Here is a 12,549-nt window from a genome sequence, read left to right on the forward strand (position 1 = left end):
AACAGAAGGGAATATTTAAAAATATACGGATTTCCCGTTTGTGGCACCGATCCCTGAACAGTAGCGTCAATATAACAATGTATTGGAATTTGTGCATTTGAGATTCCGTAACACATGTATTTAGGGTTTCTTTGCTTAGAAAACACTAACCAGGGCTGTCACTATACATCAGGCCTTGAATTTCATTTTTGTGTGCTGGGGGATTTCACCCGTGCTGCAGCCATGGGGGGGGGGGGGGGGCAAAAAGGCATTTTAGCATATAAAAAAAACTATATATAAACTGAATCATCATTCACACTGGTGTTGCTTTAAAATGGGCTGCTTTCAGGAGACCCAACAGCTGTTCACTGTGAGACAGAGCACTCTTCACTGCTTTTGCCTGATGAAGTTTTTGCATGCAGCAGAAGAAAAAGGTGCTTTTCTTTAACCAGCGCTCCATTTCTTTTTTTTTTTTAACTCTTTACACTCAGCCCTATTTCCACCTGTTTTTCAGTTTTCATTTATTAACTACAGGATAGTTTGTGCTGCATGCATGTAAACATATCGAATGAAAGGCCACACAATTCCCTCTTATATTATGCAAGTTGCAACAGGATAAGGCATACTATGTGATAGAGATGAGAATATATCTTCATACTATATGTGAGAGAGAAGAGAATATAACCTTCAGTGTGCTGGCACCCCAAAATGAATGGGGCTGAGTTTTATGCAAAAGTCACCGCTTGCAAAACAGACTTAATATAGTCTTTTTTTTTCTAAAACCGTTTACTTACTGCAGTGTACCGAGTTTCTATACTGCTTCAAGATAGAGGCCGAGAATCACGTACGAGAATAAAGTCTCGCGACACTTAAAATATCCAGCACTACTTTTATGTATTTAATTATTTTAACCAGAACTACTCAGAATGCCGCGTTTCAGGCATTCTAAATTGGGTGGAAAATACAGTAGCTTGGTGTCTTAAAATATCTCTGCTGGATTTTCCCCACACTGAAAGTTGCAGATATGCAGGAGCAACTTGGAAAATGCGCAAAGCCCGCGCGGAAATTCAAGCCCTGATCATAATGTAATAGACTGTGTTTGTGTATGTAGATATGGTTTAAAACGCAGACACCTGCACAGCACATAAACATTCATAATTTAGCAAAAGTACAAGGGGCTCAGTTCAGTACGAGTATGGGTGGTTCTCGACTGGCTATTTGTCGAGCTGAGCGAGAACCAAACCGTGAAACTCTGGCCTCACAAGACATCTGAATCCGGCTGCGAGCCGAGCCAGGGGACAGGTTAAGGATTTTTGCGATTACGTTGCATCAGTCAGTACACTCCAGAAAGAAAAACAGACATGGCGGGCAGAGAGTGTGATGACAGAAAAGTATAGCCTTGGGACGCTGAGGAAGTGCAGGCGTGAAAAGAGAAAGTTTATTCCCAAATTTGACAATTTGGAGCAAACGAACATAAACCGCGGGTACGGTACACTTAACTCACACACTCAAATTCAACCAAATTTCTCATCCTTGACCTTATATTAATATGAGAAAAAACAATTCTAAAAAACATAACTATCCTTAAAACAGGATATCTTTGGCAAATCATTTTTAAACCTTTTTTTCCCCCCCCTTCAACAGAACTAATTGAATTTGAGTAAGTTGATCTAAATCAGTAAAAGTTGTGGATTATAAAAGACATTCCTAAATATATTTACAAAATATAGTAATACAAGACACAGCTGTACAGTTGGTCTTAATGTATGAACACCATTTGTTTGCACATCTTTTGGCAAACAATTAATAACTGTCTTTCGTTGCGTATGACGTCAGTAGCACGGCTCGGCTCTGCAGTGGAAAAACCACCAAGGCTCCTCTTAACCGCACCATGGTACAGTGGAAAGAAGCATAATTGATTATTCTGTAATTGCTCAGTCCTGACTGCAACAAACAAAAGGAATAGGATATGAATAGTTCAGACTGGTCTTATAAAGAGCTGCCCTGAGTGCAGACAACACTCCCGAGCAGCTTGCCAAGATAAAGTCAGCTGGCATTGTTGCCACTACAGCAACTGAAAAACTCCCATCCCCCTAACACACACACATTTACATCACTTTTAATGTAAAATCAATCGGTGAAATGCAATGATTAGTACAGAGACCCCGCAGCTGTCCTTGTGTTGGAGGAGGGTCTGAGTGCTACCTGGCCACCACTGTTCAAAGCTATTAAATATTATCTTGCAGAAGGGTTCAGACAGCAGCCAAAACTGAAAGCAAAAAAACACTAAACATATCCTGCCAACGTACAAACCACTTACTCAGGAGCAAAGTTTTTTAAAAAAAAAAAGTTGAAATATTGAATTTTATCAACTTAGACTTTAATAAAGAATTAAGAGTTTAACCAAAAGATGTCAACACTTGTTAAATGTGTAATCTTGCATACAGTGGGGAAATAGTTTTGGAAATAGGTTTCTCAAATGGGGCAGACATTGATAAATGCTTCTGCCTACACAGTAAATATTTAGACAAAAATATGGTATTTCTATGTTATTTGTGGAAATTGTACATGCATGGACCAATTGACTAATCGGGGTACAATTTGTGAATTATCAAAATTGTGAAATTACTTTTTGGGGGGGGGGGGGGGGGGGGGGGGTAGAGCAACCCCTCAACTGACAACAGATCTATTAGATCTAAATGCTGCTACCAGATCATCAGAACTAGAATATTAGAACCCTGTTTTTGTGTTTAACAGTGATTGTATTTAGTAAGAGACTCATATGTTGGACTATCCTGTAAATGCCTTCTATAAGTGATGCTTTAAAGAGGCTGTAGTTCAACTGAAAATGTACTCACTGGGCTATTACATGATCATTCTTTAACATTAAAATGTTTTAAAAGCAAACACTCCAGCACTGTAAAACAGGAGGTACTTCAATACCCTCCTCACAAGTATCCAGGCGGAAGAGTAGAAAATAGCTTTCTGCCTACACCAATCCAAGAATTTAATTAAAAGATCAAGCTGGGAACAGGTACACCATTAAACTGGGAAGCAAATCGCTTTTTGCTGTTAACTAATTGCAAAGCAAAACCATGGAGATCTTACAATACATAGCCTACCTATTCAATTTACCGTAAGAGGGCATAAGAGGCTTCACATTAACATGCAGCCCGAAGATTTTTGATATAAGCAAAAAAAAGCGTTAACCTGAAAAAATGAACAATTAGCGCCATTCTAATGGCTGATGAGCAAATAAATTGTTCTTAAAATAAAACCAAGGAAGGATACCAGGGCTATGCAAGCCAACTGGGCCTTGATTTGCAAGTGAATAGCTGCATGCAAGGCTCTGATTGGTCATACTGCCTTTGATTAACCATCCCTTGCAGGTACTATTTGTTCTCTCCAGACAGACAGTCTCAGTTAAATAGAAAAAAAAATAAAAATGGCAGATATAATTTCTCTATAGAAACACTGAAAAGAAAACTAGAACCGGTAAGCAAGGCGTCAATGTGGTTAATTCTAGTAGAAATGTGGATATTTTATTTAATTGTTTATTACAGTCCACTGCTATGAAAAACATTGGGAAAGCTGTATTCCTATACAAACACCAGCAAGCACCCAGTCAAACAGATGGACAAAGCAACCGTGCTTTTAATGTAACTTCTGACATCTAGCATTAGGTTGGCTACATTCCCGCTAGCTGCTCGCCACAAGCGAAATGTTTTTCCCTTGCGGCTCAACTATTTTTCACCAAGTTCGCCACAGTGGCGAAGGCTTTGAAAAACGTTTAAGACTGCCAGTACGATTATTTTCAACGTGTGCTGGTAGATGAATCAATACAGACTGTTTAGTTTGATTTCATTTCGCCCAAAGAAAGCTGGCATTTATTAAATGGGAATCAGAGTTATAGTGCACTTTAAATATACTGTGTGTATTGTAATTGGTAGGGTCTGGCATTTAAATATCTACGTGTTTTCAAATAAAATACATGTTTTTGCCTTGTGAAACAGTATGTTTAACTTGTTTACAGTATTGCTAAGTGACTTAACATTTTTTTTAAACACGCTGGAAAAACTTAAGTTGCTTTAGCCACAGTAGCTAATTAAATGAAAGTCTTAGAGGAAATGTAGGGTTGGTGCATTAGGAACAGAAAGTAAACTTGACATGCCAGAGCAGAAAAAACACTCCTTTTACACAGCAGCAATGATCATTCAGCTTTAAAACAGGATGCTTTTATATGCTGAACAAAAATTGAATCTTTAAAAGCTCAATTAAAATCACACTGTGTGACCAGGTGTTGTAGAGATTAAGCAACCAAGCAAGGTGGAGCTAAACAATTAGACGAGAACTAGAGGCTGCAGAGTGAACGAGGGTCCATAAAAAAACAAAAAATTAGGTCAAGGATGTTATAGTAGCTGCAGAGACTGCTGCACCCTGTAGTTATTGCTATGATATGTTTGTTGGTCTTTCCTTTGTTTATGGTCCTGGCTTTAAATAACAATTTAAAAAAGAAGCCAGTTAAATACTGCTTCTGTTAGGAAGCAGACGCAACCGTATCGGCTCGGCAACAAGCTGCTGTTGCAATGCCCAAACTGTTACGTGCAGAATAGCAGGACATAGAACCCTAATGAAAGAGATTGGCAGAGATAGTCTACTTGTCATGTAGGTGCTCACTGCGTACTGCTGCAGTGTTCAACTTCAAGGGAAAGGAATTTTATGCATACAGAAGCATGCATTAATACAGGAAGGACAGATTACATCATTCTTTTTTTTTTTTTTACCATGGCAAGATTATATGAAAAAGTAACCAAGGTAAAAAACCAAGGCCCTTTCACCTTTGAATCACTTTACCTGAAATTCCATACCTTAGTATAGATAGTTCAGTACATTTGGCATTTAAATGTTGAATGAGTCTGTAAAAGTATTATTTTCTTACAATATTTGAACACTTGGCGTTCTGCAAATTTAATGACCACTAAGCATTAACATCAAAATGTTTCCACTAGGTGCCTTCTTTACAAGACTTGTGATGTTGAAACTTGTGTCTTTTGGAATTGGTTTGTTATTAAAATTATCTTATTATAATAACGCAAATCTGGCATATTAATGTGATTTTTACTCCAACAGCAAGATGTAAAAATCAAGCATGTGCAGATTTGCAAATTAAGGGTTATAATACAATCACATGAGCATCACTTTTGATTAAAGCCAAGTATTTATTGAGTGAAGGTGTATTTGTGCACCTCAATAAGCCAAGAGACTTAAACTGGGTATTAAAATATAGAATATTACATTGAATCACAGAGCAGGTAATGAATAAATCATTTCTACCGTGTCAAATGACAAACTATGTGCATAATTTATGCACTGGCACTGAAAGAGTACATATCATAAATCACTCATGCCTTTACAAAAATAGCAGACGCCATTACCAGAAGAAAACATTAAACATCGGTTCTATTAAATATGTGCTGATAATATTAAAAAAAAACTCTTTCTGAATTGAAGAGGGCTACTGAGATCTTCATTGTTGAAACAGAAAATTCCTGGTTTACAGAGCAACTAAGGAGACAGATTTAGGGCCTCTTTAAAATTCCAGTAACTATGTGTTGTTTAAGTCTAATCAGAAACTATGCTTGGAAAAATCTTCCAACACATTTTGGTCACAATTAATTCCACAATGATTAACACATACACTCACACCCAAGCTTTGAGGTGTTACTAGGCTTTTGCAGTCAAATATGCTGTTAACATTTGCAAGTCTTGCTGGATACAGTTGCAAAGAAAGAACTGGTTTAGTCCCCAACCAGAAATTTGAATTAATCTTAAATATGAAATTATTTAAAATCTGGAGCAGGTCTCACTTCCCAGAAAAAAGCAAACACTTGTAAATTGTGACTGGTCTCCGAATAAGCAGGTTTTACTTCCAGTCTCTTTTAAGCCACAGAAATACTTTATCAACACCAACACAAAGGAAAGTATTTGCCCCCATGCAGAGTATCTTGTGAACATTGAATTGATAACAGCCCTGTCCTACAAACAGCCTCCAGGATTTTATCACATGCAAAGAAGGTAGTTCAAAACCAGTCAGATACGACTATTCAAATCAGCCTCAAACAATCATATACACTGCATTTATTTTGAAGTTCAAAGCACAAATCAGCCTTCCCCAACTGTTTTCCTCATATAAATGGCAGATGTGTGTAAGCAGAATTCTGTAACAAAATGTAGGAGTCGATCATAAATTAATTTACACATGTTCATTATAACACAGCAAAGCCAATACAGTATATGCTGGAGACAATCCTTGTTGAAAAGGCTAATCAATTTACATTCAATGCTGTCCAGAGTGGTTAGATGTACATTTGCCGCCCATAATTCACTTGCCCTATACCAAGAGAACGTTTTGAATCTCCTGTTTACATTATTATTGGGATTAATGATACACATAACAAATACTGATCAAATGCTGGGAACAACATAGCAGGCTGTCTGGAACACTGGTTAAAGAAAAGGGCTTCTAACCAGGAGGTCCCCAGTTCAAATCTCGGCTCAGCCACGGACTCATTGTGTGACCCTGAGCAAGTCACTTAACCTCCTTGTGCTCCGTCTTTCGGGCGAGACGTAGTTGTAAGTGACTCTGCAGCTGATGCATAGTTCACACACCTAGTCTCTGTAAGTCGCCTTGGATAAAGGTGTCTCCTAAATAAAACAAGTGAAAGCCTCAATAAAATATCTCCAATAAAATGACCCATGAAGTGAATCCACAAAGCAAGAATCTAGAAGTGCAATTCATTTTACTGGTCACTGGTATTACCCTCAAATGAAGTCTGTATTTTTAATTTTGAAGACAACACAAATGCTCTATATTGTTTGGTAAAACAATAATACATTAAGAATGCTTTGTGCTAGACTGCAATTACAGTAGAAGTGTGTAGATTAATTTATATATATTTATATATATATCAGTCAGTCTTCGCTTTAACGTAAACTAAAACAACTTTATTGCATATAGACCAATTTAAAATACATACTTGCATTTTACATAACTATAGCAACACAGTAAACCATGACATTGTGCGCTTTAAACCAAGTTGCAGTGTACACACGCCTTACTTGCACAAGTCATTCATAGTAACCGACAAGGAAAGTGGGCGAAGGCCAGCCTCCACTGGATATGAAGGTTTGACAAATTAATATTTCTTAGTATGCATGCATGCCAGAAAGAAACCAATCACTCTGCTAGCACTGCTGTGGATGAATTGTTTAATTTCTTGCACGCTGGGTTAAAAAGAGGCTGTTTTTCTTGACTCGCAAAGCCTGGATGGCCGAGTATTGGACACGACCCCTTGCAGAATCTAGAGTGTCTCCATTAGAGATATATACACTTAATACAGTGGCTCTCAAAAGTATTCACCCCCCCTTGGACTTTTCCACATTTTATTGTGTTACAACATGGAATCAAAATGGATTTAATTAGGAGTTTTTGCTACTGATCAACACAAAAAAGTCCATAATATCAAAGTGAAAAATAAAATCTACAAATTGTTCTAAAATTAATTACAAATATAAAACAGAAAATAATTGATTGCATAAGAATTCACCCCCTTTGCTATGACACACCTAAATAAGCTCTGGTGCAACCAGTTGTCTTTAGAAGTCACATAATTAGTTGAATGGAGTCCACCTTTGTGCAATTAAGGTGTTTCACATGATTTCAGGTTAAATACACCTGTCTCTGGGAGGACCCACAGTTGGTTAGTACATTTCCTAACAAAAACTACATCATGAAGACAAAGGAACATTCAAAGCAAATCCGGAATAAGGTTCTTCTAAAGCACCAATCAGGGGTAGGATAGAAGAACATTTCCAAGGCATTGAATATCCCCCGGAGCACAGTTAAGTCCATTATTAAGAAATGGAGAGAATATGGCACAACTGTGAATCTGTCTAGATCAGGCCCTCCTCAAAAACTAAGTATCCGGGCGAGAAGGGCACTAGTCAGGGAGGCCACCAAGAGGCCTATGGCAACCCTAAGGGAGTTACAGTCTTCCACGGCTGAGGTGGGAGACACTGTGCATTCAGCAACAATAGCCCGGGTGCTTCACAAAACTGGCCTTTATGGGAGAGTGGCAAAAAGAAAGCCATTGTTGAAAAAAACTTGCATCAAATCTCGGCTAGAGTTTGCCAGAAGGCATGTGGGAGACTCTGAGACCAAGTGGAAGAAGTTTCTATGGTCTGATGAGACCAAAATAGAGCTTTTTGGCCTCAACGCTAAGCACTATGTTTGGCGCAAGCCTAACACCCCACATCATCCTGAGAACACCATCCCTACCGTGAAGCATGGTGGTGGCAGCATCATGCTATGAGGATGCTTCTCTGCGTCAAGGCCTGGAAAGCTTGTGAAGATAGAGCGCAAAATGGATGCAGCAAAGTACAGAGAAATCCTGGAGGAAAACCTGCTGAAGTCTGCAAGAGACCTGGGATTTGGAAGAAGATTAATCTTCCAGCAGGACAATGACCCCAAACATACAGCCAAAGCCACACTGGAGTGGCTTAAAAACAAAAAGGTAAATGTCCTGGAGTGGCCCAGTCAAAGCCCGGACCTCAATCCAATTGAGAATATGTGGAAAGAGTTGAAAATTGCTGTTCACCAAAGGTCCCCATCCAACTTGACGGAGCTTGAGCAATTTTGCAAAGAAGAATGGGCAAAAATTGCAGTGTCCAGTTGTGCAAAGCTGGTAGAGACTTATCCAAATAGACTCATGGCTGTAATTGCTGCCAAAGGTGCCTCTACCAAATATTGACTCAAGGGGGTGAATACTTATGCAATCAATTATTTTCTGTTTTGTATTTGTAATTAATTTAGAACAATTTGTAGATTTTATTTTTCACTTTGACATAATGGACTTTTTTTTGTGTGAATCAGTGGCAAAAACTCCTAATTAAATCAATTTTGTTTCCATGTTGTAACACAATAAAATGTGGAAAAGTCCAAGGGGGAGGGGAGGGGAGGGGAGGGGAGGGGGGGGGGATACTTTTGAGAGCCACTGTATAATTCCCTTAAATGAAAATAGAAAAGCTGTGATATTCAGTTATTGAGAAATGACCCATGAATTTGTTTTGCCAATAGCATTGGTTTGATGCATCAGTTATTGACTATTTCTTCCTCATTGTAAGAAGAAAAAAAAAAACACACAAAACAAATCAGGTCCTTCTGCATTTAAGACTGGGGCTTTCCACTTTCAGATTTTAAACATTTTGGAAAGCACTGAATTATTTAGGTATCCAAACACAATTAAATACTAGATCAAAAAAAATTTGAACGACAACAAAAAAGCAGTTGTAACATTTTACAAAAAAGGAATTACAATGATGGTGTCAATAACACCAATGTTGTATGAATAACAATACTAGGCAAGATTGGGACACGCTTAATCCTGTGTCTACCACCTAACTATGGTGGACTATGTACTCTCAACTATTGATAAAAAAAAAAATCGTGAAAAATGCATCATTGGACTGCTTTTCAATAACCCAGATTCACTCAAGAGCTGAAATCCCTTCCCTGTTCGACACCCCTCCCTCCCTCCTCCTACCGATTTACTGTCAAATTATAAATAGATTAATCTTGCATGCGACAACCCGGCGTAACTCGTACTATAAATTAGTACATTTTCAGTGAAATTATTAAGCAATAGAAGTATTAAAAGGTCTAAAACGTTGTCAGGTCAGTGTATTTATTTTCAGTTCTTATTCCTACAACCTCTTGAGGTAAACAAAACAGAAAAATAAATATATATGGCACTGTAACTGAAGCATTAAAATGACGACATCTCTCCATAATGTTTCTGTGACAGGATAAGCCTTCAAGGCTTAGAAATCATCCTCTGGTGCCCCATGCCTCCGCTTCTACTGCAAGTATGTAGTACAGCAAACCACAGACCTTAAAAGAAATTATCAAAAAAGTAGATTTGTTCAATATCTAATTTTATAGGAAATAAAATTGTATTTCCTGAAGGCCTCAACATAAAAGAAAAACCCAAACAGCAGCCACAACATTGAATTCCCAAGTCTCCAAAAGCTGGCTTAACAATCACTCCTTATGCTGATACATTGCAGATAAGATCCGACACATTTATCTATTCCACTGTTCACGTGTTTTGGATTTTAATTGTGGATGCCACCAACCCCCACTACTACAATATCAAATGACATCAAATTGTTTGGACTCAATGGGCAGTTGTGCAAACTTCATCCAAAAATGGTAAACAACCTACTGTGAGCTCTTTTACTAAAATGAGTAAATTCAAAAGTTAATGGGAGAGCAAACAAGCAATACACTGTATATATTCATGCAACATGTATGCAAGCCTTATACTGGCGGATTTCTCCTTACTAAATCACTATCAAAACAATCAGTTTAAAACAGCGGGTAATATAAATCTCTCCTTTCTCGTGACACTTAACACTGACCCCCCCCCCCCCCAAAATCTCCGTGCACTTTTACATGTCTGATGTAACGTCATCCTGCCTGCTGGTTATTTTCAACTGTGCATGATCTCAATACGTCGGGTGACATGCCCCATTAGTAAGGGGATAGTGTGTGTGACTTTGCACTGTATTGTTATAAGAGAGAGAGAAAAAAATTGTATCAATACATAGATGAGAGTTTTGATTTGCTGAATTTGGAGGGTAGGTGGAGACAGGACCTCCGCACATTACCAAAATGTGTATTCCTCAAACGCTCCAGCATTACCAAAATAAACATACGTTACTAGACAGTAACGCAAAACAATAATATAGTACTGCAGGGGGTACCGCACGGAAGAAACGTAGTGTGTGACCAAAGCTGTTGTTGATACATTATCCCCTTCCCCTTCTAAGATTTTTTTTTTTTTGCACATTTCACCGCTAATTTTCAATAAATGCGGACCAATTCTGATCAAAAGGCTAATTCATCATCATCATCATCATGTCGTCATATTATGAGTCAACTTACAAATCAATAGACGTGCAATGAGCAGGTGGCTGAATTGTTCCCACTAACAGTATATTGATTATAAACAAATAAACACACAGGCATACTTATCCCAATAGTTTGTTTTTGTTTTTAATTCACAAAACAATTGCACACAGTTCATTTACAATAATCAGCCGCCCTATAACGTATTACACAATAACTCAATAATGCACAGTACACACTGTAAAGAAATTACAACTCCAGTCCAGTGCAAAACAGAACAGCACAAAAGGGCTCCGGTGAGACTGAAAGAAGACTGCCCATGCCTGCCTTGCACAAACCGGGGCGCATGACATACATTGGTGTACAACAAGGCGACTGAAAGAACCTTGTTACTGTGTCATTTTTGTACGGTTAGAAATGGCGAGAAATAATGTAAAACCTTTAATAACGTAAGCGAGTAAAATAAAAGCACATTTCTCCCTCCTCCCCCCCCCACCCCCTTCAGCAGCTCCCATCCCCCACCTGCACTCTGTCTCTCCCTCTGTCCTCCATCTTTAATCTGCACTCCCTTATTTTCGCCCTCAGAAAAACTCAAAACCCAAACCGACTCACCTTTCCCGTCCATTACTGTAGCGTTTAACTCTCTCCAGTTGAAAAATTAGAAAATATTTTTTTTAAAACTGCAAAGGTTTTTAATTGGAAATTGGACCGCGAGCGGAAACGCGCCTTTCGGTAGAGCAGCAATCCTAAGCCGCCATCTGGTGGTATTTTTCCAACAACAGACCGGAACCAGAGCGCCCTCTGGCGGACACAAGCGGGTACTGCAACAGCGTGCCGCGGGAATGAAGGGAGGGCTTAAAAGACCCCGCCATTCACGAGAGCCAACGGAAGACGCGCTTGAGTTTTACGTGTTTAAGGCGGGATGCTGAGGGAGGGAAGTGAAGGGGGGTTGTGTATCTCAAGCGTTTACTATACTGTTTTGTTGTTGATGTTTTTTTGTAAACATCTGTGGCCAACAAGCACAGCAGGCACGAGCGCGTAGCAATGGATGCAGAGCTTAGGAGCGCACGAGCATCTTGATGGTCAGATTGGTAAAATCAATGCAAACTGCAGGAGAGCAACCTGTGCTGTGTGCCTGTTCATTCCTGCAATCTGGGTTGAACAATCACTGTTATTTCTAGCACAGAATCTCCAAATTCATTTAATAAAAGTTGTATAGCATTGACAAAATACAAAAGCACAGCCCTGTTTAAAATCAAATTTGTGCAGTGCTGACAGTGTCTGAATGAGTCTTTCATTTGTTAAATAATATATAATTGTCTTTCTTGTTAAACTGATAATGATTTGGACATTATTATTATTATTATTATTATTATTATTATTATTATTATTATTATTATTATTATTAATAACATTAATCATGGTGTCATACACTGAGAAATTGAGCCCCATGGTTCACAGTGCAGGGTGCATTGGTATTTGTCTGCTTTTTATCTCTCACCTCCATCTGTATCCACCTCACCCTGAGAGATCCTTTGTGCCAGATAATTACCTGTCAAAGTTAGATGGCTTTCTGGTATAAAATCCCCATCAGGGGATCC

General features: G+C 38.5%; 1 protein-coding gene across 1 annotated transcript in view; it reads right to left on the bottom strand.

Moving 5' to 3' along the window:
• LOC117417095 (cohesin subunit SA-1-like) overlaps positions 1-11,793 on the bottom strand; it is a 38,078-nt gene extending 26,285 nt beyond the window's left edge. Inside the window, exon 1 of the mRNA XM_034028852.3 lies at positions 11,561-11,793. The gene's annotated coding sequence lies outside the window, so the exon portion shown is untranslated. The remainder of the gene's footprint in view (positions 1-11,560) is intronic.
• Positions 11,794-12,549: the final 756 nt, after the last annotated feature.

The sequence above is a fragment of the Acipenser ruthenus genome, chromosome 12 (assembly GCF_902713425.1).
Source record: "Acipenser ruthenus chromosome 12, fAciRut3.2 maternal haplotype, whole genome shotgun sequence".
NCBI classification, from domain to species: domain Eukaryota; kingdom Metazoa; phylum Chordata; class Actinopteri; order Acipenseriformes; family Acipenseridae; genus Acipenser; species Acipenser ruthenus.